The 26,834-nt window shown below is 47.3% G+C and overlaps 1 protein-coding gene across 6 annotated transcripts in view; it reads left to right on the forward strand.

Moving 5' to 3' along the window:
* Positions 1–26,834, forward strand: part of LOC139262274 (alpha-(1,6)-fucosyltransferase) — a 1,093,864-nt gene that overhangs the window by 642,231 nt on the left and 424,799 nt on the right. The gene's annotated exons all lie outside the window — the stretch shown is intronic.

Here is a 26,834-nt window from a genome sequence, read left to right on the forward strand (position 1 = left end):
ATTTTCTCGAGCCAACTCCTGCTTATTAACGATGGGCTATTGCCCGGGATAATCCATAACGGTAGATCATGAACCGTTCCCTCATAGGACACTCTTACTGCTGCACTACCGATCACTGGTATGAGCTCTTTGGTGTAGGTACGCAACTTCGCATTTATCGGACTCGGCTTGGGTCTCTCTGCCTTGGTGTCCCACAGCTTTTCGAAAGTCCTTTGGCTCATTATCGATTGACTCGCATCCGTGTCTAATTCCATGGATACCGGCACGCCGTTTAATTTTACCTCCATCATTATCGGTTGGCTCTTTGTTTGGAACGCACTTACGCTATACACTTCCTCCTTGGAGCTCTCAAATGTCTTGGGCTGCATCGCCAGATCCACGCTGAATTGATCATCATCCACGTGATGTGTCGCAGCTCGCTTGCTCTGCTGTGGACACGTCTGCTGAAGATGCCCCATTTTCACACACCCTCTGCATAACATATTGCCTGAAGCGGCACTGATGGGGTCGGTGATTGCCCCCGCAACGCCAACACGTTGAGCTCAGATTTGCGCCCAATGGCGGGCTTTGAGCGGCTCCCGTTCTCGCATATGCAGTCGAGTAGGCCCTCGATGACGAGCTTCGAGTGGCTCCCGGTCTTCCAGATGCAGTCGAGTAGGCCCTGCCATGTGCAACTCTGCCTACCGTCGATACAATTTTGTACACCATACTTGCCATGGAGTTCCTGTATTGTCGCGATATCTGCTTCATGCTTTTCTGCGTGGACATGCAAGCCTGGGCGATGGTGATGACCTTGCTGAGGTCCGGCGTCTCTGCAGCCAGCAGCTTACTTAAGATCGCCTTGTGGTTGATCCCGCTCATGAAAAAGTCACGCAGCATGTCTTCCAACGCAGACCCAAATTTGCAAGACCCTGCAAGACGTCTCAGGTCGGCAAGAAATGCCACTACGTTCTGGACGAACGTGTGTATAGAAGCGATATCTGGATATGAGGATTCCTTTCGTGGGTTTAAGGTGTTCCTGAACTAGAGCACACAGTTCTTTGTAATCCTTTTCTGTAGGAAGAGTGGGTGAGAGCAGATTCTTAATGAGTGCATAAATCGTGGGGCCACAGACGGTGAGAAGAACTGTCCTGCACTTCTCTGCATCCTCGTCTTTGTTTAGGTCGTTTGCCATGAAATACTGGTCAAGACGATCCGTGAAATCTCCCCAGTCCTCTCCTTCATTGAATCTCTCTCAAATTCCAACAGTACTCTATTGTGCTGTGCTCGTCATACTTTTGCGTGGGTTCATATTTGCCTCGTCGCCAGTTGTGGTGTATGAAATGATACAATGAACTCCGTACTGTGAGCCAGTGACCTAGGTGTAACCTGGTCAGTCTTTAATGGCTTCCAGAAATGAAGATACAAAGGTGAAGTTCAGATTATATACCGGGCCCAGCACGAGTGTACCTATGACCCTAGGACCTCCGACGGTAGAGCCCCCTGGTGGTGGGCAGACCTTATGTACATACATCACACAGTACCTTTGTGCACTGGTGAGTGGGTCATGAGGAGATGATAAAATGTTGAGCGATTCAGAATTAGGGAATGCTGTGCAGGTTCAGTAATTTAGAACAGGAGAATGTTGTATGTGCTGAATGATTCAGGAAGGGGTGTGTTGTCGATTCTGAGTGATTGAGGATGGGGGGAATGTTTTAGGTGCTGGGGTTTGTTCGATAATGCATGTCTGCTATAACTAACAATAAAGGAAAGGGGAAGATTTTCTGCTTCATAGGGCTGAAGATCGGGGGTAAGTATTTTCAGTCTTTTTGTATTGCTTTTTCTCTTCCACTCAGATGAAGGATTACTACATTTGTAAATATCACAGTTCAAAGCTAAGAACTGCAAAGGGCATTGTTGGTTGCTGGCAAACACTTTGTAATTGATAAGGTTCATCGGAAAATCTACATTATGATGTGGATATACAAATAAAAACTCTCGAGGGAGTTGTTACATCTTATTTTAAATCACCAAAAACAGGTCTTGTAGTGAAATGAAAGGAGCTGGGTGTTACTCCTTACACGGTGCAGTAGTTAATTGCACTTTGCTTAGGCGCTGAGCAGATAAAAGACACAAATTTAATAAGTCATGGGATTTGATTCTGTCTGCAGTTAATTTCAAAAGATTTCTGCATTTGCAATCTGTCACGCTGGTAAGAAAGATGCACAAGGCTATCTGAGGTCCCTTAGCTGGTATTTCTGTTTGGTACGAACGTTATAAACAGAAAGGTATTCAATAACAACTTGCATTTATATAGCACCTTTAATGTAGAAAAATGTCGTAAGTGCTTGACAGAGATATCATCAAAAAAAAGTATGGCAAGTCAAAGAACAAGATATTAGGAGGAGGGGTGACTAAAAGCTTGATCAGAGGTAGGTTTTAAGGAGGGTCTTATAGAAAGAGCAAGCGGTGGACAGGTAGAGGGATGGTGTGGGGTCTCGGCAGGTGGGGATTGGATAATAAGGGATATGGGGATAGTGGAGTGGAGGTAGAAGATCAGCTATGATCTTATTGAATAGCGGAGCAGGTTCAAAGGGCCGAATGGCCTACTCCTCCTATTATTTTCTTATGTAGGCAGCTGATTTAATTGATATCTGTATTAAAGTAATATAGGATGGTTTTCATACTCCATCCATTTTCATCTCCTTTGTGTCTTGATATCAGCTTATGCGATTACAATGACAGGGAGCTAAGGGAACTCATTGGTTAACAATCTGTCCATTGTTTTGATGCTCATGCATAACAAGCACATTGTAAAATAAATCGATTTATATATTGACATCACTTACACTATGTACTGCTCTGCACAGTGATTCCCCACTATTTCAAATTTACGAATTGTACACGTATCAGGAAGGTATCTGAATAGGTTCAAATTTGACCTATTTTTGGATTCAGATACACTGATCCTGTGTTGTGACAAAGATTTACCTTCATGATAGATGGTGTCTTTTACAGAGAATAATGGCAATGAGCTGGGTTCATTTTGAAGTCTGTCCATATTCTGTGAACTCCCATTTGATTTTTAACCGTCTGGTGACATATGCAGAAATGCATGGTCCTGACACCACCCCTGCATAGACCATCAGGTGAGGTGTGCAGCCATTTCACGGTCCTTACACCACCCCTGCATAGACCATCAGGTGAGGTGTGCAGCCATTTCACGGTCCTTACACCACCCCTGCATAGACCATCAGGTGAGGTATGCAGCCATTTCACGGTCCTTACACCAACCCTGCATTGACCATCAGGTGAGGTGTGCAGCCATTTCATGGTCCTTACACTGCCCCTGCATAGACCCATTATTTTGGAATACAAACATGATTCCTTTTTTTGCATATGTAAGATCCCCCAAGCAGCAATGAGATAGATGACCAATTTATCAGTTTCTGGTGGTGTTGATTGAGTTGGTGTGATAATGTCATAATATCCACTGGAACAGGTAGACCCTTGAAGCCTCGTCGGAAGCAACTGACAGATTGCAAAATCATTTTTAGAAATGCAGCTCTTTATTTTTAAGAAATCCGTATAAAAGAATACGTGACGATTATCAACTAAAATAAGTGATCATCACTCAGGACTTGGCAGGTCTCCTCGCAGTTGATAAACGGTTCAGGTTGCAGGTTGAAATGTTTCAAAATAATAAGCTTCAATCACACAGAAGACTGAAATAAATGTAAAATTCTTCAAACCCTTATTGTATGCTATACAATGATTTGTGTATCTCTAATGCTAATGTAAGGATGGCTAAATGTACTGCAAATCCGTCCCTCAAGTTTAAATGAGGCAGCAGCTGTATCCAAGTAGATGCAGCCATCACTCTCTGTTTGACTTGGTAAGCAGAAACTGACATTAAGAGGCTACACAGAAAGCAATACATAATGAACGAGAATCCAATCTAACCATATCCATGTGTCATCATCATCATCATAGGCAGTCCCACGAAATCGAGGAAGACTTGATTCCACTCAAAGTGAGTTCTCAGGTGACTTAACAATCCAATACGGGTGTCATGTATTTTACCATCTTGCAATGACAATAGTTGTGTCACTGTAACTCATGCACACTGTACCTGTACCCTTGAAATGCACACCCTGACCACAGGGGCTGAGCTTGCGGGAGACACTCCTCACCTGGGTTTCCAGGTATAAAAGGGGAGGTCCCACCCAGGGTCCGCACTCCTTGGTCCTGAGAATAAAGTGAAGGTCACAGTGACCATATCTGATATATACATGCCTCGTGTGAGTTTGTAACAAGGTGCAGAGACACTACATTTGGCGACGAGAAACGGGAATCACCAAACCACGAGGATGGCCACCGGTGGCACAGAGGACCACTACTGTGTGGGTGAGGACTGGGACGACTTTGTGGAAAGACTCCCGCAGAGCTTTGTCACAAAGGACTGGCTGGAAGAGACAGCGGCTGACAAGCGGAGAACGCATCTACTGACCAGCTGCGGACCACAGACCTATGCGTTGATGAAAGACCTGCTCGCACCCGAAAAGCCAGCGGACAAGTCCTTCGAAGAGCTCAGCCAGCTGATCAGTGAGCATCTCAAGCCGATAAGCAGCGTACACATGGCCCGGCACCGGCTCTACTCTCACCGGCGTCGGGAGGGTCAAAACGTCTCGGTCTTTGTGGCGGAACTGCGGCATTTGGCCAGTCTCTAAGTTCTCCGATGCCTGCAGGGCATTAATCATGCTGGCATTAATCATGCCAGCATTTTCAGGAAGCTCATAAAGACTAAGGACTTGACTTTAGAAGGGGCGGCGTTGATAGCTCAGACCTTTATGGCAGGGGAAGAGGAGACCAAGCTAATTTACGCACGCAGCCCTGGTTTTAACGTTGCGATGAACCAGGGAATTAATGTTGTAAAAGTGATACAGAACCCCGCAGGCAGGCAAGGGCAATTCGACACCGCCCAGTCAGGCAAGGGCAATTCGACACCACCCAGGGTGGGCCCGCAACAGAGACAATGGAAAGGGGATCGGCAATTCACGCCATCACGAGGAACAATGCATCCTGTGATGGGACAATTAACACCCTCCATCAGAGTGCTTAGAAACAGCCAAACGGGCCATCAGAGAGGAATGCCTGGAATAGTCCTTTTGTTAACAGCAATCTCAACTCATTCTGGAGATGTGGGGGTAGACACATTGCCAAAAGCTGCAGGTTCCAGCTTTTTATACCTGTAGGATTTGCAATGTCAGTGGACACTTGGCCAGGATGTGCAAAAAGGCAGTAGCGAGGCTCGTCTACGAGACAGAGGAACCAGACGAGGGGTCTGCAATGCAGGATGAGGCCTGGGGAACAACCATGGATGCTAAAGTTCAGAGAGTTCATTGGCTGACGTCCACAGCTCATACACTAAAACGCCACCCATGATGGTGAAAGTCTTACTGAATGGCATCCCGGTGCACATGGAGCTGGATACGGGAGCTAGCCAGTCACTTTGAGAGACTATGGCCACACAGAGCTAGCATGCCCAAACTGGAACGCATTGAGACGCAGCTATGTACGTACACCAAAGAGATCATCCCAGTACTGGGCAGTGCAAACTTGGTGGTAACACATAATGGATTACAGAACCGGCTGCCACTCTGGATTGTTCCGGCAAATTGCCCTGCGCTTTTGGGGAGGAGCTGGCTAGCTGAGATGAATTGGAAATGGGGGGATGTGCACACCATTTCATCCGTGGAGCGAAGTTCATGCTCGCAGGTATTGCAAAAGTTCGAATCACTCTTTCAACCCGGTGTCGGAATGTTCAAGGGCACTAAAGTATTATTACGCATCACTCCGAACGCCAGACCAGTGCACCACAAAGCCAGAGCGGTGCCGTACGTGATGCGTGAGAAAATTGAAAGTGAACTGGACAGGCTGCTCATAGAGGGCATAATTTCGGCCGTTGAATTCAGCGACTGGACAAATCCCATCGTTCCCGTCCTCAAAGCAAATGGCTTGGTTAGGATTTGTGGCGACTACAAAGCCACCATCAACCCAGTGTCGCTGCAAGCCCAATACCTGCTTCTGAGAGTGGAGGACCTCTTTGCCACGCTGGCAGGTGGCAAGCTGTTCACAAAGCTGGACCTCACTTCGGCCTACATGACTCAGGAACTGGCTGAAGATTCCAAGCTTCTGACCACCATCACGACGCACAAAGGATTATTTCTCTACAACAGGTGTCTGTTTGGCATTCGTTCGGCAGCGGCTATCTTTCAGCAAAACATGGAAAGCTTGCTCAAATCCATCCCTGGAACGGTCGTATTCCAAGACGACAACCTTATAACTGGTTGAGTCACTGAGGAACACCTCCACAACCTGGAGGAGGTGCTACGCCGATTGGATCGGGTAGGCTTGTGGCTGAAAAAGGCCAAGTGCGTGTTTTTGGCCCCAGAGGTCGCGTTCCTGGGCAGGAGGGTTGCCGCAGACGGGATCCGGCCCACTGAATCAAAAACTGAGGTGATTCGCCGGGCACCCAGGCCCGGCAACACGTCGGAGTTGTGATCATTCCTGGGACTTTTGAACTATTTTGGGAACTTTCTGCCAAACGTAAGCACATTGTTGGAGCCGTTACACATGCTCCTCTGTAAAGGGTGTGAATGGTTTTGGAGGGGTTGTCAAAAACGGGCTTTCAATAAGGCGAGGAACCTGCTGTGTTCCAACAAACTGTTGACTTTGTATGACCCCTGTTAAAAAAAACTTGTTTTAACATGCGATGCGTCATCCTACAAGGTTGGGTGTGTGTTGCAGCAGGGTAACGATGACGGCCGACTTCAACCGGTGGCTTACGCCTCCAGGTCGCTCTCCCAGGCAGAGTGTGGATACGGCATGGTCGAGAAGGAGGCACTCGCGTGTGTGTACAGTGTGAAAAAGATGCACCAGTACCTTTTCGGTAGACAGTTCGAGCTAGAGACGGACCACAAGCCGTTAACATCCCTGTTGTCCGACAGCAAGGCTGTCAACGCTAACGCGTCAGCTCACATACAGCGATGGGCTCTCACGCTGGCTGCGTATGACAACACCATACGGCACCGTCAGGTATCTGCTGATGCACTCAGCAGGCTCCCACTGGCCACCATCGAGGGGGTGTCTGAGCAGAGCGCCCAGATGGTCATGGCCGTTGAGGCTTTTGACACTGCGGGCTCCCCCATCACAGCCCGACAGATCAAACTCTGGACCAACAGGGACCCCCTCCTATCCATGATAAAGAAATGTATCCTGACTGGGAATTGGGCGCCCGCACACAGGGCATGCCCTGAGGAAGTCAGGCCGTTTCAGCCTGTTATGGGGCAGCCGGGTAGTCATGCCCCAGAAAGGAAGGGAAGCGTCCATCAGGGAACTCCACAGCGAGCACCCTGGCATCGTGTTAATGAAGGCCATTGCCCGGTCACATGTATGGTGGCCGGGGATTGACTCAGACCTGGAACACTGGGTTCGCAGGTGCACGATGTGTGCCCAGCTAGGCAATGCCCCCAGGGAGGTCCCACTCAGCCCGTGGCCCTGGCCCACCAGGCCATGGTCTCGCATTCACGTAGACTATGCAGGCCCGTTCATGGGGAAAATGTTCCTGATCGTTGTCGATGCATACTCAAAGTGGATCGAGTGCATCATATTGAACTCGTGCACGCCATCCATCACCGTGGAGTCTGCGTACGGTTTTCGCGACCCACGGCTTACCGGACATTCTGGTCAGCGACAATGGCCCATGTTTTACCAGCCATGAATTGCAGGAGTTTTTGTCGGGCAATGGGATCAAGCACGTCCGAACAGCGCCGTTCAAGCTGGCTTCCAATGGCCAGGCGGAACGGGCGGTCCAAGTTATAAAGCAAGGCATGCTACGCATCCAAGAACCCTCCCTTCAGTACCGCCTATCGCGCCTCCTGCTGGCCTACATGTCCCGGGTGCACTCGCTCACGGGAGTCCCGCCAGCGGAACTCCTCATGAAACGCAAGCTCAAGACATGGCTGTCCCTCATTCACCCAGACCTGGCAGACATTGTTGAGGGCAAGCGCCAATCCCAAACCGAACTCAAGGCTCAAGGGGGAGGTGTATAGAAATAGATGACCCGGTATTTGTTCTTAACCATGCTTTGGGACCCAAATGGCTTGAGGGCACTGTAATCAGCAAAGAAGGAAACAGGGTCATGGTGGTCAGACTAAACAATGGGCAGATATGCAGCAAACACTTGGACCAAGTAAAGACAAAGTTCAGCATAGATAGGGAGGAACCGGAAGTAGGGCATGATGAGATAGCACCCACACCTCTGCCAGCGCATGAGCAACAAAGACAGCCCTCAGCATGTACAATCCCGGCGACCAGCCTGGAAAGGCCGGAATCACCTCAAGTGACAGAGACGCGTGCCGAGGCTCAGCCACCAGAGCCACAACTGCGACGCTCCATGAGAGAGCGTCGACCACCCGATAGCCTTAACCTCTGAAACTAAAAGACTTAAGCGGGGAGGTGATGTCATGTATTTCACCATCTTTCAATGACAATAGTTATGTAACTGTAACTCATGCACACTGTATCTGTACCCTTGAAATGCACACCCTGACCACGGGGTGAGCTTGCGGGAGACACTCCTCACCTGGGTTTCCAGGTATAAAAGGGGAGGTCCCACCCAGGGTCAGCACTCCTTGGTCCTGGCAATAAAGTGAAGGTCACAGAGTGACCGTGTCTGATATATACATGCCTCGTGTGAGTTTGCAACAAGGTGCAGAGACACTACAACGGGAATTACAGTCTTTGTCACAGGTGGGACAGACAGTTGTTGGAGGAAAGGGTGTGTGGGATGTCTGGTTTGCCGCACGCTCCTTCCACTGTCTGCGCTTGTTTTCTGCATGCTCTCAGCGACGAGATGCTCAGCTCCCTCCCGGATTCTATTCTTCCACTTAGGACGGTCTTTGGCCAGGGACTCCCAGGTGTCAGTGGGGATGTTGCACTTTATCAACGAGACTTTGCGGGCGTCCTTGAAATATTGCCCAGCTGGGGCTCGCTTGCCGTGTAAGAGTTCCGAGTAGAGTGCTTGCTTTGGGAGTCTTGTGTCAGGTATGCGAACAATGTGGCCCGCCCAACAGAGCTGGTTGAGTGTGGTCAGTGTTTCGATGCTGGGGATGTTGGCCTAATGGAGAATACTAATGTTGGTGCATCTGTCCTCCCAGGGGATTTGCAGGATCTTGCGGAGACATCGTTGGTATTTCTCCAGCGATTTGAGGTGTCTACTGTATATGGTCCATGTCATATATGTAAACTTGTATTTACTCTGTATAGCCACCAGAGGGCTCATTCCCTGGAGTTCCAAGGGATCCCATAATCGTTTGGGAGCACAGGTATTTAAGGAGGCCTCACAGGTTGGAGAGGCATTCTGGAGACCTGCAATGAAAGACTAAGGTCACACCTTACTTTGAGCTCACAGTGTTCCGTCTGAGTCTTTCTCCATAAATAACAACTGGCGACAAGATACAGATAGCAAACCCAAAGATTCAGAGAACAGTGGGCATCCTGGAGAAATTCTCGGAGGGAGATGATTGGGAAACTTTTGTGGAGCTTCTCGACCAATACTTCGTGGCCAACAAGCTAGATGGGGAAGAGAACACTGTCAAACGAAGGGCGATCCTCCTCACTGTCTGTGGGGCACCAACGTATGGCCTCATGAAGAATCTGCTGACTCCAGCGAAACCCACGGAGAAATCTTAGGATGACTTATGCACACTGGTCCGAGAGCATTTGAACCTCAAGGAAAGCGTTCAGATGGTGAGGTACCTGTTCTACACCTACAAAAGGTCTGAAGGCCAAGAAGTGGTTAGTTATGTCGCTGAGCTAAGAAGCCTTGCAGGACATTGCGAATTTGAAAGACATTTGGAGCACATGCTCAGGGATTTTTTTCGTACTTGGCATTGGCCACGAAACCATACTTCGTAAACTTTTGACTGTAGAGACCCCAACCTTGAGTAAGGCCACCGCGATAGTCCAGGCGTTCATTGCTACCAGTGACAATATTAAGCAAATCTCTCAGCATACAAGTGCTGCTACAAGTACTGTGAACAAAGTGGTGATGTTTTCAAATCGCAATGTACGGGGCAGGTCACACATGCCTGCAGCTGCACATCCGCAGATGTCTCCGAGTCCACCATCAAGGTTGAATAATGCAAAGCCATTATCACCTTGTTGGTGCTGTGAGGGTGATCATCGTTTCCATTCATGCCGATTCAAAGGGTATGTTTGCAAGGGCTGTGGTACAATGGGACACTTCCAACGTATGTGCAGGCGAGCTGCTAATCCTGTTAAACCTGCAAACCACCATGTTGCAGAGGAGGACAGATCCACGAAGGATCATGATGAACCAGAGCCTCAAACTAAGGAGGCAGAGGTACATGGGGTGCACACATTTACCACGAATTGTCCCCCGATAATGATGAATGTTGAATTAAATGAACTCGCGGTGCCAATGGAACTGGACACGGGTGTGGGCCAGTCCATCATGAGCAAAAAGACTTTCAAAAGACTGTGGTGCAACAAGGCCTCAAGGCCAGTCTTAACTCCAATTTGTGCGAAACTAAGAACTTACACGAAAGAACGGATTCCCGTAATTGGCAGTGCTACCGTAAAGGTCTCCTATGATGGAGCGGTGCACAAGCTACCACTCTGGGTGGTACCGGGCGATGGTCCCACGCTGCTCGGCAGGAGCTGACTGGGAAAAATACACTGGAACTGGGACGACATCCGAGCGCTATCGCCCGCTGACGACACTTTGTGTGCCCAGGTCTTAAACATGTTTCCTTCGCTGTTCAAACCAGACATCGGGAAATTCCAAGGAGCAAAAGTGAAGATCCACCTCATTCTGGGGGCACGACCCATCCATCACAAGGCGAGAGCAGATGAGAGAAAGGATGGAGATCGAGCTAGACCGGCTGCAAAGAGAGGGCATCATTTCACTGATTGAGTTCAACGAGTTGGCCAGCCCAATCATTCCTGTCCTCAAGGGAGATGGCACCGTCAGAATCTGTGGCGAATACAAAGTAACTATCAATCATTTCTCCCTGCACGACCAATACCCACTACCAAAGGCCGACTACCTCTTTGCAACGCTGGCGGGCGGAAAGACGTTCACGAAGCTGGATCTGACTTCAGCCTACATGACGCAGGAACTGAAGGAATCATTGAAGGGCGTCACCTGCATCAACACGCACAAAGGTCTCTTTGTTTATAACCGATGCCCGTTTGGAATTCGATCAGCGGCGGCGTATTCCAGAGAAACATGAAAAGTTTACTGAAGTCGGTCCCGCACACCGTAGTCTTCCAAGACGACACCTTGGTCACAGTCGGAACAAAGCCGAGCATCTGCAGAACCTGGAGAGGCTCTTAGTCGACTCAACTGCATGGGGCTCAGGTTAAAATGCTCAAAGTGCATTTTTCTGGCACCTGAAGTGGAGTTCTTGGGAAGGAGGATTGCGGCGGACGGCATCAGGCCCACCAACGCGAAGATGGAGGCAATCGAGAATGCACCGAGGCCACAGAATGTGACGGAGCTGCGGTCATTTCTGGAACTCCTGAACTACTTTGGTAACTTCTTACCGGGTCTCAGCACACTGTTAGAACCACTGCATGTCTTACTATGAAAAGGGGACAAATGGGTTTGGGGCAAAAGCCAAGAAAATGCCTTTGTGAAAGCGAGAAAATTATTATGCTCGCTCAAATTGTTTGTGTTGTATGATCCATGTAAGCGTTTGGTACTAGCATGTGATGCGTCGTCATATGGCATCGGGTGTGTATTGTAACTAGGTAATGATTTTGGGAAACTGCAACCGGTTGCTTATGCATCCAGGAGTCTGTCAAAGGCTGAGAGAACCTACAGCATGATTGAGAAAGAAGCGTTAGCGTGTGTCAATGGGGTAAAGAAAATGCATCAATACCTGTTTGGGCTAAAATTCGAATTCAAAACTGACCATAAGCCACTCGTATCCCTGTTTTCCGAGAGTAAAGGAATAAATACCAACGATCGGCCCGCATCCAGAGATGGGCGCTCACGTTGTCCACGTACAACTACGCCATCCGCCACAGGCCAGGCACAGAAAACTGCGCCGATGCTCTCAGTAGACTGCCATTGCCCACCACGGGGGTGGAAATGGCGCAGCCCACAGATTTAGCCATGGTTATGGAAGCATTTGAGAGTGAGCAATCACCGTCACTGCCCGGCAGATCAAAACCTGGACGAGCCAGGACCCCTTGATGGGCTAGATTTTCCCCCAATAAGTTTTGTCGGCGCACTGACCTCAAGCATGCCGACTTTGCGCGCTCGAAACGGTGCCGGCAAAAACCCGCCCCATCCTGGCCGCTGCGTGGAGTCCTGGCGTGGTGCCGATGTGGAAGTGGGGGGCGGAGCCAAACGCCCGCGCCGAAAACACTGCTGGCACCTTCACGCATGCGCAGTGATGCCGGCCCCGACATGCGCGCTAGACAGAGATAGAAAGAAAACTTGGCTCCAGCAGCTGCAACTACCCTCCCCTATCCCAGGCCGAATGGCCTCACACACAGGCTGGCCGGCTGCCTTTCCTTGGTAGGCTTTAAAGAGAAGGTAGGATTCTTTTTTTTATTGTATTTAGTTTGAGCTTCTCCTTAATGTTTGCTGCTTGTTTGTTGAGGTCCTCTCTGGTTCCCCTTCCCTGCCCTAATGTCTGTTGAATGTGCACTGCTTTTTCTTAACTGCTCATAGGGTTTTTCAGAGCTGGCCACATACTCTTAGATCTGGAGTACGTTTATGCTGGCCAAAGTGGCATAAGTGTCTGGGAACGCCCCCTTTTGACCTAAAAAAAATCGTATCTAACTGACTTACTCTGGAGCAAATTTTGGGGGGAATATGGCATTTTCTAACTTCCGCCAGAAAAAACAACTTGCTCCAAAAAAAATTGATGCAAGTCATGACCAATATTGGGCCCATTATCTCTAATCAAAAGCTGTGTGCTTCACGGGAGCTGGCCCAGTGTTCCAGTGGAAATGCAGGAGAAGATAAAGCCGTTCCAGCGGTGCAAAAGTGAAATGTCTATACAGGCAGAGACTGCCTTCTGTGGGGCAATCGAGTAGTGGTCCCCAAGAAGGGCAGAGACACCTTCATCAATGACCTCTACAGTACCCACCCAGGCATCGTAATGATGAAGGCGATAGTCAGATCTCACGTGTGGTGGCCCGGTATCGATGCGGACTTAGAGTCCTGCATTCACAGATGTAATAAATGCTCGCCGTTAAGCAATGTACTCAGGGAGGCGCCGCTAAGTTTATGGTCTTGGCCCTCCAAACTGTGGTCTAGGATACATGTCGACTATGCAGGCCCGTTCTTGGGTAAAATGTTCCTTATGCTTGTAGATGCATACTCCATGTGGATTGAATGTGAGATAATGTCGGCTAGCACGTCCGCTGTCACTACTGAAGGCCTGCGGGCCATGTTTGCCACACACGGCCTACCCGATGGTGAGCGACAGCGGTCCATATTTTACTAGTGCTGAATTCAAAGAATTCATGACCTGTAACGGGATCAAACATGTCACATCTGCCCCGTTTAAACCAGCGTCTAATGGTCAGGCAGAGAGAGCAGTGCAAACCATCAAGCAAGGCTTGAAGAGGGTAACTGAAGGCTCACTGCAGACTCCCCTATCCCGAGTCCTGCTTAGCTACCGCACGAGACCCCACTCGCTTACTGGGATCCCACCTGCTGAACTGCTCGTGAAAAGAGCACTTAAGACAAGGCTCTCGTTAGTTCACCCTGATCTACATGAGCAGGTAGAGAGCAGGCGGCTTCACAAAGTACATACCATGATTGCGCAAATGTGTCATGCGAGATTGAAATCAATGATCCTGTATTTGTATTGAATTATGGACAAGGTCCCAAGTGGCTTCCCGGCACTGTCGTGGCCAAAGAGAGGAGCAGGGTTTTCGGGTCAAACTTTCAAATGGACTCATTCACCGGAAACACTTGGACCAAATCAAACTCAGATTCACAGACTATCCTGAGCAACCCACCTTGGATCCTATCTTTTTTGATCCCCCAACATACACCAGTGGCAACCGGCACCACGGTTGACTACGAAGCAGAACCCATTATCCACAGCAGTCCTGCAAATCCCCTGGGAGGACAGGTGCACCAACATCAGTGTCATCGACCAGGCTAACATCCCCGTATTGAAGCACTGACCACACGATCAGCTTCGCTGGGCAGGCCACATAGTATACATGCCAGATACGAGACTCCCTAAGCAAATGCTTTATGCGGAGCTCCTTCATGGTAAACGAGCCAATGGAGGACAATGGAAACGTTATAAGGACACCCTCAAAGCCTCCCTGCTAAAGTGCAACATCACCACTGACACCTGGCCGAAGACCACCCGAGATGGAGAAAGGACATCCGGGAGGGCGGCGAGCTCTTCGAGTCCCATCGCAAAGAGCATGAAGAGGCCAAGCATGTGTACTATGTGGCCTGCCCAGCGAAGCTGATCGTGTGGTCAGTGCTTCAATACGGGGATGTTAGCCTAGTCGATGACACTGATATTGGTGCACTTGTCCTCCCAGAGGATATGCAGGACTGCTGTGGATGATGGGTTCTGCTTCGTAGTCAACCGTGGTGCTGGTTCCCACTGACCCCTTCCCTCGTCAAATGTCTGACCCACCTGTAACAGGGTCTGTGGCTCTCAAAGAACTCATTTTGGAAGTGGAAGCAAGTCTTCCTCGATTCCGAGGGACTGCCTATGATGAGCAGGACCAAACACACCAGGCAGCCCAGCAAGGCCAGCTGCACAGCAGCCCAGCGAGGGCCCAACAAATGATTCAACAATACTAGCTTTCACACCGAGACGATCAACCAGGGCAAAAAGGGCCCCAGATCGACTCACATTGTAAATAGTTACATATTGACTTTGGGGTGGGGGGGGGAGGGGGGGAGTGTTGTTTATATGTTATATATGTAAACTTGTATTGACTCTGTACAGCCACCAGAGGGCTCATTCCCTGGAGTTCCAAGGGACCCATAATCCCTTGGGAGCACAGTATTTAAGGAGGCCTCACAGGTTGGAGAGGCACTCTGGTGACCTGCAATAAAAGACTAAGGTCACACCTTACTTTGAGCTCACAGTGTTCAGTCGGACCCTTTCTCCATAAATAACAGTCCATGTCTCTGAGTCATACAGGAGGCTACAGTCTATCACTACAGTCTATCACTACAGTCCTGTAGACCATAAGCTTGGTGCCAGATTTGAGGGCCTGGTCTTTGAACACTCTTCCTCGGGCGACCGAAGGCTGTGCTGGTACACTGGAGGTGGTGTTGAACCTCGCCGTTGAAGTCTGCCCTTGCTGAAAACAGGCTCCCGAGGTCTGGAAAGTGGTCCACGTTATCCAGGGCTGCGCCATGGATCTTGATGACTGGGGGTGCAGTGCTGTGTGGCGGAGTCAGGTTGATGCAGGATCTTTGTCTTTCGGATGTTTAGCGTAAGGCCCATGCTTTCATACACCTCAGTGAAGATGTTGACGATAACTTGGAGTTCAGCCTCTGTGCGCAGACGCAAGCATCATCCGCATACTGTAGTTCGACGACAGGATGCAGCTACCAACCACTATCCAATTCTCTTTACCATTCAGCAACAGTTCAATAAACAGAATTTATATTAGTAAGCAAAGGTGAAAGGGCCAAGACAGTGATTTCAAAATCTCAAAGTGAAAAGAGAGATGGTATTTGTGTGTCAGACACTTCGATGATTCCAGTTTTGGAGCTGGATCATTTTTTGGTCACAGTTTTCTCAGGTTTATTTTGGGGTGTGATAACCTTGGGTCTGGATCTAAAGTCTGCTGTATTCAGGTGTTTCATCACAGTTACACCACACTCACTTGTATGGTCTTGTGCAACAAGAATGAGACTCCTGGGGCAAACAGCAAATGAATGGGTATATATAATAAAGTAACACATGCATAGACTGAAACCATAACCTTGTAGCACTCTGCACGCACACAATGCACCACATATCTGGCATCAGAGAGTGACTGAGGCTATCTGTTCTAATGATACTGGTCATGTGCAAATGACAATAACAGACAACTGTGGAGTGGGTTTTTGACTGTAATATGTAATATTACTGCATGTTCTTGAAGCTCACCTCCTTCAGTGTTTAAATTAGCCACCTGTAATGTTGGTGCTCCTGTATGTTTTGTTTAGTTTGTTCTTAGGATATGAGGGATGCTCGTAAGGCCACAGTCATTGCCCATATCTAGTTGCCTTGACAAGGTGGTGGGGTACTACCCCTTGAACTGCTGTTCTTTTCGTGATGATGCTCGCATAATGGTGTTAGGTAGGGAGTTGCAACAGTTTGACCTGGTGATAATGAAAGAACAGCAATATATGTCCAGATCTGGATGGTATGTGACTTGGAGTGGAACAGGACACTGACTGTGGTCCCATGACATTACTGCTCTTCGGTGTTGCCCTCATACTGAATGTGTCACAGCTAGTAGGTACATTCTTATTGGTTCAACTGGCGGACTTGAAGCATGAATAGTACCAACCCGAGATAGCCCATATCCCAGTGAAATGTTGTCCCACGTCCCTCCGTCCTCTTGTGGCAGAGTACTTCACCTACAATGATTTAATTGCTTGGGCATTGGAATCGGCACCTTCAGAATGCAAGGAAAAGTATCCCTTTGGATGAGAATAAGTTAGTATTGAATGCACCATTTTCTCTTTTTATGTTTTTAGTGACTGAAGTGCTTGAGAAATAATGCAGAAGTTGTGTGTGTGCTCGCTTGTGTGTGTGATCATGGATGTCCAGGTGTTTCCCAATGTGTGTGTATAAAAGCAAGTAATGCTGTGGTTCAACATTAGGTAAAAGGGCTCAGCACATTAGGACCAGGTTTGGTCCACTAACATAAACTGTTTGTCTTGAATCTGTTGTGAGTTGAGCGAGTGGCAAGTAGTTGTAATAGAAACATAGAAATTTACAACGCAGAAGAAGGACGTTCCGGCCCATCGTGTCTGTGCCCTTATTCAGCAGCCCTAAGGTTACATAGAAACCTATGAACAATGATGGATAGGCAAAGAGCACCCAGCCCAACCAATCCACCTCACTATAACTAGTACACCCCTTATACTAAAACATTCTACACTCCACTCCCAGTGATCTCCTGGGAGAGGCAAAAACCAGATTAAAAACCCAGGCTCATTTAGGGAGAAAAAATGTGGGAAAATTCCTCTCCGACCCATCCAGGCGATCGAAACTAGTCCAGGAGATCACCCTGGCCGTATTCTATTCCCTGCAGTACATACCATTATATCTGCGCCGTCCAACAAAAGGTCATCCAGTCTAATCCCAATTACCAGCTTTTGGTCCGTAACCCTGCAGGTTACTGCACTTTAAGTGCCCATCCAACCATCTCTTAAAAGTGGTGAGGGTTTCTGCATCCACCACTCTTCCAGGCAGCGAGTTCCAGATCCCCACAGCCCTCTGTGTAAAGAAGCCCCTCCTCAAATCCCCTCTAAACCTTCCACCAACCTTCTTAAAACTATGCCCCCTCGTAATAGATCCCTCCACCAATGGAAATAGACCCTTACTATCCACTGTGTCCAGGCCCTTCAATATTTTGTACACAACAATGAGGTCTCTTCTCAACCTCCTCTGTTCCAGTGAGAACAAACCCAGCCTATCCAATCTGTCCTCATAACCAAAGATTCCCCATTCCAGGCAACATCCTAGTAAATCTCCTCTGCACCCTCTCTGGTGCAATCACATCCTTCCTATAATACGGCGACCAGATCTGCACGCAATACTCCAGCTGTGGCCTAACCAAAGTATTATACAATTTAAGCATAACCTCCCTGCTCTTGTATTCTATGCCTCGGCCAATAAAGGCAAGCATTCCATATGCCTTCTTAACCACCTTATCCACCTGGCCTGCTACTTTCAGGGATCTGTGGACAAGCAATCCAAGGTCCCTTTGTTCATCTGCACTATTAAGTGGCTTACCACCTAATGTGTATACCCTTTCCTTATTAGCACTCCCAAAGTGCATCACTTCACACTTCTCTGAATTAAATTCCATTTGCCACTGCTCTGCCCACCTGACCAGTCGATTGATATCCTCCTGCAGCCCATGACTTTTCTCTTCTTCATCAACCACACAGCCAATTTTAGTGTCGTCTGCAAACTTCTTAATCATACTCCCTATATTCAAATCTAAATTGTTGATATATACCACAAAAAGCAAGGGACGCGGTACTGAGCCCTGAGGAACCCCACTGGAAACATCCTTCCAGTCACAAAAACATTCATCAATCATTACCCTTTGCTTCTTACCTCCAAGCCAATTTTGGATCCAACTTGACCCTTTGCCCTGTATCCCATGGGCTTTAACCTTCATGACCAGTCTGCCATGTGGGACCTTATCAAAAGCTTTGCTAAAGTCCATATATACTACATCGTACGCACTACCCTCATCAACCCTCTTGGTTACCTCCTCAAAAAATTTAACCAGGTTAGTCAGACATAATCTTCTCTTAACAAATCATGCTGACTGTCCCTAATTAATCCTTGCCTTTCCAAATGCAGCTTTATCCTGTCTTTCAGGATTTTTTCCAATAATTTTCCCACCACTGAGGTTAGGCTGACCTTGAATCTTAAGCGTTGCTGGCAACATTTTCCTTTGCGAGGTTAGTCGGCTTTTGTAAGATTAGGGCAGCTATTGATCAAGTGAAAACAATATGAGCAGGTTAGTTAATCGGTGACTAAGGAAAGAATGAAACCAGGCTGTGGGAAGGATAAGAGTGGTATGTGGAGCTGGAGTTAATGTTGCAACAAGGTCAAAATGTCTGTGGAGCTGTAACTAAGGTAAGAATAAAATGCTCTGACTTCTGCTGGTGTTACTTTCTTTGCAGGAAATAAATGGGAAAAGGTGCGTTGAGCCATGTGTATGCGGACTTGCTTTTTGTACTGATGTTGCGAAAAGCTGTGATTAAAAATTGAATGTGTTTCCAATTGAGGAAACACACTAACTCATATGATGTACAATACAGGCAAGGTGTGTTAGATGGTAGCAATGTAGCAAAAGAAAGAAAGGCTTCGATTTATATAGCGCCTTTCACGACCACCGGATGTCTCAAAGTGCTTTACAGCCAATGAAGTACTTTGCAAGTGTAGTCACTGTTGTAATGTAGGAAAAGCGGCAGCCAATTTGTGCACAGCAAACTCCCATAAACAGCATTGTGATAATGACCAGGTAATCTGTTTTCTTTTATTATGTTGATTGAGGGATAAATATTGGCCAGGACACCGGGGATAACTCCCCTGCTCTTCTTCGAAATAATGCCATAGGATCTTTTACGTCCAACTGAGAGGGCAGATGGGGCCTCAGTTTAACATCTCATTCGAAAGACGGCACCTTCGACAGTGCAGCACTCCCTCAGCACTGTACTGGAGTGTAAGCCTGGATTATTTTGAACCCACAACCTTCTGGTTCAGAGGCGAGAGTGCTACCCACTTTGCCACAGCTGACATAAAAATGTGGCAGTGGATTAGCCATTGCTAGAATGCAACAAATTCAGAAAGAAGAAACAACTTTCATTTTTATAGCATCTTTCGCAACTTCAGGATGTTCTAAAGCGCTTTACAGCCACTGAAGTACTTTTGAAGTATAAGAGGTTAAAAATTAAATATACAACATGAAGTCAAAACTTTAGTGGCTTATCAAAATCTAGGCATAACTCTGCCTTGTAACGCACTCCAGAATGTTTCATCCTGGAACCAGACTGGAGCCATTCCCGTGACCTTTTCTCTTTCAGAATACTGTGTTTTTGCTGCTGAGAGAGCACAGCGTTCAACAGTTGGCTCTTTCTCAGGAATCATGTGGTTCAGCTACAATTAACACTGTATATCGTGATTAGATGAAAAGTGCTAGTGGGGTTTACTTTACTGATTACATATTGTATTGTGATAAAGTGTATAGTTAGAACCCAGTATTACTGGAAACTAAATATCAGCGGCAGAGCATGCATTCCCATAGTATGAGAGAAACATTTCTTCATATAACTAACGTCCAGGCCCATTTTTCTTCAAGGTTTTTTTTTCCCAGTTACAGCTCAAAACCCCTTTTAAATGTTCCTATTTGAAACTTGTTCAGATCACTTTTGACCTGTGGTCCTTTAGCAGTTTTAAACATCAGTTGCTGACACAAATTGTGCAGCATTTATTACTTGCTTGTGCAGATATTGCTGTAATGTTGTTTATTTGTGGAGACAGCCAGCTATTTTCCTGAAGAGTAAGATGTCAGTCTGCATCATTTTCATATACAGCTTGTAGATCTCTCACTATGTTGCTCATAGATAGTTCAGGACCTCGAGTTGGCTATTTGCCATTGCTTCACTATGGATTAAATGTGCAGTGGATTAGCCATTGCTATAATGCAACAAATTGAGTCAGAATAAAGAACTTGCATTTTTATAGCACCTTTCAAAACTTCAGGATGTCCCAAATGCTTTACAGCCACCGAACTACTTTTGAAGTGTAATCACAGTTGTAATGTAGGAAATGCAGCACAGCTTCCACAAAGAGCAATATGATAAAGGCCAGATAATCTGTTTTGGTAATGTTGGTAACGGTATAAATATTGACACCGGGGAGAATAGCCCCGCTCATTTTGAAATAGTGCTTCTTCAGTCTTTCCGGATGTGAGCAGCAAACACTTGATGAGAGAGACACATCTGACTTGTTCAGCTGCATTGTTTCACAGTCAGTGAATATACTGGGCAACAATTATGCTCACTTTCATTTAAATCAATTGTTGCAATATTCTTCATTTAATAGCACAGTCATAAACACCCTGTCCTTCCCCTAATCAGTGGGTTTCATTATTTGATTGAACCAAAATCATTCTGAACTGCCCTTTTGCATCCCAAACATCTGAGTCTGATTTTCCCCTGTTATCTGCGCAGTTTTTTTGGCGTGCGTCGTTTTTTTTTTGGCCGTAATTTAAACATCTCCAAGTTTCCCCAAAGTTTCTGCACCAGCGTAACTCAGCTAGGTACGACTTTTTTAGGTTAGTATTTTTTTGCATCATTGCAACCTGATTTCTGTGCCAATTTTCCACATTTAAGCAAGTTTGGCCAGCTGACATTTTTCCTAGGACGGCGTATGTTACCACTCCCAAAAAACCTTCTGGGTACTTAAGAAAAACCAGCACACATTAAAAAATCGCCGCAGAAAGACGCCATTGTTTTTAGGCAAAGTTTTGGAGGGAGTTAAGAAGACAAAGAATATGCATCATGAAGCTTTAATTTTTTTAAGTCAAAAGAGAGAAAATGGAAGTCTAATGCAATTCTTTAATTTTTGATTTTTTTCAAAGTACCACGCCTCCACTGAATGTCTCCTCACTGGGCTCGAGGGTCAGAGCGTCGGCCGGCAGAATCGCTCCCTCGTCCGGACATAGAGGCTCATAGCTCAGCTTCAAAAGAAGCCCGGAGGGGTGGGGTGGAGGGGGAGGGGTGAGCAGTGCAAGCCGAACTGAAGGGATGAGAACCCTTAGGCTGTACAGCAGCTTCAAAAGAAGCCCGGGGTGGTGGATGGACGCCGAGCCCCTGTGTCCGGGCGAGGGAACAATTCTGCCGGCCGACCCTCGAGCCCAGTGAGGAGATGTTCGGTCGGTGATGGGGTGGTACTTTGGGGGAAAAAAAAATTAAAGAATTGCATTAGACTTTGTTGCCCCACATGTCTTCATTGAATGCCTAGCTTCCCATTCTAAGCAAGCCTATTGCACATGCGCAGACCAGGGTGTGGTCCATACTAGGGCGTCACACTTGGGGAGAGAGAGAGGAAAGAAGGTGTGAGTGCCTTGTCCTGCTGTTTTGAGCTTCTTGCAAAGCTACAATTTAACTATGGGGGTAATATTGACAATGCCATACCTCGTGCAATGCTTCTGCATGATGGTGCTGCGGAGGAGACGATTGATTCAACATCATTTCATGAGGAACCTCAGAGCATGTAGGATGATGGGCAGGAGGCCTTACCCACATTGGGTATATCGAGACAGGTGTTCATACCTGCACCTGAGTGATGCAGGCTGTATGAGAAGTCTGCGTTTCCACAAAGAAGTTGTAACCGAGATCTGTGAGTTAATAAAAACAGACCTGCAACCTAGAAGCGTCAGGAGGACTGCTTTGTCAGTTGAAGTAAAGGTTACAGCTGCACTTTCATTCTATGCATCTGGATCATTCCAGGCCACAACTGGGGAGGTGTGCGCCATTTCTCAACATGCAACACAGATCTGCATTCGGCAGTTGACTGCTGCACTATATGCCCGGAGGAATGACTACATAAATTTCCCCATGACCGCCCAGGCAATGTGTGACCGGGCTGTGGGCTTTTCCAGGATTGCTGGCTTCCCAAAGGTACAGGGCTGCATTGATTGTACCCACATCGCCTGCGAGCACCTTTGGCGGATTCCGAGATGTACAGGAACAGAAAAGGCTTCCACTCCGTGAATGTGCAGCTCATCTATGACAACATGCATCGCATCGTGGCAGTTGATGCGAGATACCCTGGGAGCACTCATGATGCATTCATCCTGCGCAAGAGCACTATATCTGCTATGTTTCAGCAGCAGTCAGAAGGGCAGAGCTGGCTGCTGGGAGACAAAGGATACGGCCTCGCCACCTGGTTCGTGTCGCCCCTACGCGTAACTCAGATCGAAGTTGACCGGGAATACAACATGTCGCACATTGCGATGCACAGCATAACAGAGAGGACCGTTGGCATCTTGAAACAGCATTTCCGATGCCTGGACCATTCTGGAGACGACTTCCAATACTCCCCTGAGATTGGCGGTCAGTTCAATGTTGTGTGCTGCATAACTTAGCCATCATGAGGCAGCAGAAGCTGGTAGTAGAAGGTCCACCTGAGGTGAGAGTGGCTGATGATGAGGAGGAAGATGCAGATGATGAGGAGGAGTATGAGGAAGCCATGCAACTACCTGAACCCGGAGCACAATGGCGGAGGAAGGCGGGCTGTTGTGCCCCTTTAAGGATTGCTCGAGCCTTGCACCAGCAGCTCATTCGTGAACGCTTTGCTGCCTCAAGGCTCAGCGGCAACTATTCGAAATGGACCATGTTTACTGTTTGAACCTGTTCCGTAATTTTGTGTTGTGTTAATGGAACAAATAATAGAAATGATTCAGTTATAATTCAAAATATATTTTATTCAAAAGCTTAACACTTGTTTGTACTTAACTTAACTTTAATAAAAATATTCTTGCATCAAACTTTAAAGTTTTCAGTTAAGATCACTTAAAAACTTGTAAATTTACATAACTTAGATAAAACTTTTACTTTGGGAACAGTTACAATAGTAACAACAATAATAATAACAACAGCAGCAAAGGAAGGCTGCACCCATTTCTCCTCCACCTTATTCTAAGACTGCCCGCTGCGCTTGGTGTTGGTGCCTTCACCCCTGCCCACAGGCAGTGGCGCAGTGTTTCTCGGGTTGGTACCAAGCTTATTATTTCGAACATCTCAGGCAATGTGCACTTCTTGATAGAGGGCATGGGCAGGTGGCAATGTGGAAGGCCCGGCTTAGGCTTCTTCAGAGGCTGGTCTGGGGATTGGAGTGGGAGTAGCAGTTGATTCCGTCAATGCCCGTGGAGTCTGGCCATGTTCCCTTTTTGCAACAGCTAATTCCGACATTCCCTCCCTCATGTGCCCCGACAGCATCTCAACGACCTGCAACATTCCCTCGCTCATGTGCCCAGACAGTGTTCCTATTTCTCATGAGAGTGTTGTTACTTCTCCCGACGGTCCCAATACCTCATCAACCACCCCACTGATGGTGTCCAGGAGTGATTGCGTAAGGTCAATGCTCTCCGCACTCATTGACATCATTTGAACCACATCTGTTACATCCTGCACCTCAGGAGAATGCTGCAGAACTCTCCTTCCCCTCCTCACCCTGGGCGTGGCTCGCTGCATCCCACTGGGACCCGCAGCCTCAGACATGGGGCCCTGGGTGTGCCTCGCTGCACCCCACTGGAATCCCCAGCCTCAGACTGTGAGAAACCATGGAATGTCCCAACACGCGTACCACTCAAGAAAGGGCCTGGCACCTCAATGGGTGGCACCAGCACCTCCTCCAGAGTGAGTACAACAGTGGGGGCTTCATCCTCTCCCTGCCCCTCACCCTCTCACCCCCATGCTCTTGGTCTGGAAGGTGGGATTGGAAGATGTTCTCCTCTTCAGGCTCGTCCACGTCTGAATCTTCTGCATCGGCTTCAGCCTCGTCAGGGTTGGCCTCAAGTTCTGCAAAATATAACAGCAGCCAAATGGTTAGCAGCAGAGGAGGGGACAGGGTGGGTGGCATGAGTAGGCTCAAGGCGCAGGCAGCAGGCTCATTTGAAGGACCATGATGAATGATAGCACATTGCACCAACCGAAGCGTAGCTGACAGAGACATCCCCATGAACTGAAGCATTGCTAGCCCGCACAGTACTTAACAGTTAGCAAAGCCAGACTCTGGATTTTGCAGGACTTACCCTCTCCCTCGAGTGTGGGCCCAGCTTGTGCAGTGGTGGTTGTTTTTCTCCAGGCAGGAGCCATCAAAGCAGCAACCCTGCCTTCCAAGTGTGTCAGTGTCCTCCTGTTCGAGTTCTCTCTCTTTTGTTGTGTGCCACCTTCCTCTGCAAAGTTGGTGTTTTTCTGCTGGGTGGGATATATACAGATGGTCACATTCACTATTGCAATTCCAGTGAATAAATGAAAATAATACTTACACTAACTACTTGACCACGGTCCTGCCACTTTTTGCACTGGCCTCCAGACCGCGGGGTGGTCACCATTGCACAGTAATCTTCAAGTTGGTTCCAGCGTTGTTTCTTTTCTTTTGGTGAAACTTTTATGTGACCTCTGCTGGTGTCCAGCTCGTGCCATTTGGCCTCAATTACAGTAACCAGGGCCTCCACTTCCTCTTGTGAGAAATTCTTGGCCCTTGAGCCGCGTTGCAGCTCCATTTTTCCACTGAGAATTAAAGTTCTCACACAGTACTCAAAGTTCTCACACACAACTGGCTCTTTAAAAATGGCCGATTGCAGACCGGGATCTGTACTGGGCATGCGCACCCATAGCAATCATGTCACAAACGTCATTTTTTTTCCGTGCAGGCGCAGAAGGGGCAGCATCGTTTTTCTGGCGCAGACTTTAAGCTCCACCCCCCGAAGCTAAAGGACAGGCTGCGTGGTGCCAATTTAAAAAAATTAGAATGGGGAAACTTGCAAGTTATTTTGTTGGAGTAGTCTGGGTCAAAAAAAAGGGCGTAACTCTTGAAATACGCCAAAAATCGGCATTGGGGAAAATTGACCCCGCTGGGTGTGAGGTGTTTCTCAATTACCAAGACAAGCCAACAAACTGTCTTTTTTTAACAGTCTTTGAGGAAAATTAACATTTATAATCACCTGTTAGTTCCATACCTTTTTAAAAATGTATTTTGCTTTACAGTTTTAAATAACTTTTGTCCCCAAATCTTTGCTGCAGTAGAATGTTTTTAAAAACAAGTTGAAATGTGAATTGAAATTTTCCATATTGGCATTTTAGTTCCTTCTGATTACCTTCCTCAGTCTACTTTACATGCCACTTGGTTGCTGCCCCTCCCCAAGGAGTTATGAGTTTTTTTATTGGGGTTATCTGTGATCAATAGTTCATTATTTGCTTCCTCCCTCGGAGAATGCATGATCTGAACTTCCATCTGATGACATGGCTGAAATCGGATATGAAGAATTTAGACAAGAATTCACGATGTGATCAATCTATGTACGCCATATTGGTGTATCATGGTGCTGTCATTGATTATATGTCTTCAGTTTCTCCAGACCTGGAGTGGTCAATGTGAAAGCAATAGTCTTCAATGGTAATGGTTCAAAGAGCTGTTCTATTTGAAACACGCTTAACCTTGGTGTTCCTATCTACAAGAAGGGGTACCTGTGGCACGACCAAAAATTGCAGTGGATCTTTTCTGATACCAGTGGCTCTGAAGATGGTTCTTTGGGTTTGCAGCAAGTTTATCGCGTCCATTGCAGGACTATGATGCAATCAAAAGAAAAGGGCTGCATTTCACTTTCGTCAAAAATATATAACGTGGGTTATACCTTTTATATGAGATTTGGTGGAACAAGAGGCTTACAGAAAACCCATTTACTGTACATTCATGGAGCTACATTAAACTTTAGAAGTGTTGTATCGTGCATCCACTGTGGAGAAACTGAAAGCTATAGAATTGTCTGACCCAATCTTGCATTTTATGTGGGACAAGTACTGCAGATCCAAAATCTATACAATGGTTAATGGGAGACTCACTGAGCCCAGTGAGTAAAGGTCATCCAAATCCGCCATTTGGCACCTTTATCAGTGATGCGTTAGATGGCATTGTAAGCGATCGCCATGAAGTCAGTTCCTTGTATATCCGAAACAATGGTAATATTTCTTGTAGATATTTTCTTGCTGATGGTCTGGTCTGGATAGTTCATGTATTCAAGTTGCCGTAGAATAAAAGATTTAGGGGTGATGTAATTGAGGTGTTTATGATGATTAATGAAGTTGATGCTGCAAGGTCAGTGAGGTCACTGCTGCAAGGTCAGTGAGGTCACTGCTGTAAGGTCAGTGAGGTGACACTGCTGTAAGGTCAGTGAGGTCACTGCTGCAAGGTCAGTGAGGTCACTGCTGTAAGGTCAGTGAGGTGACACTGCTGTAAGGTCAGTGAGGTGACACTGCTGTAAGGTCAGTGAGGTGACACTGCTGT

Source organism: Pristiophorus japonicus, chromosome 4 (assembly GCF_044704955.1).
Source record: "Pristiophorus japonicus isolate sPriJap1 chromosome 4, sPriJap1.hap1, whole genome shotgun sequence".
NCBI lineage: Eukaryota > Metazoa > Chordata > Chondrichthyes > Pristiophoridae > Pristiophorus > Pristiophorus japonicus.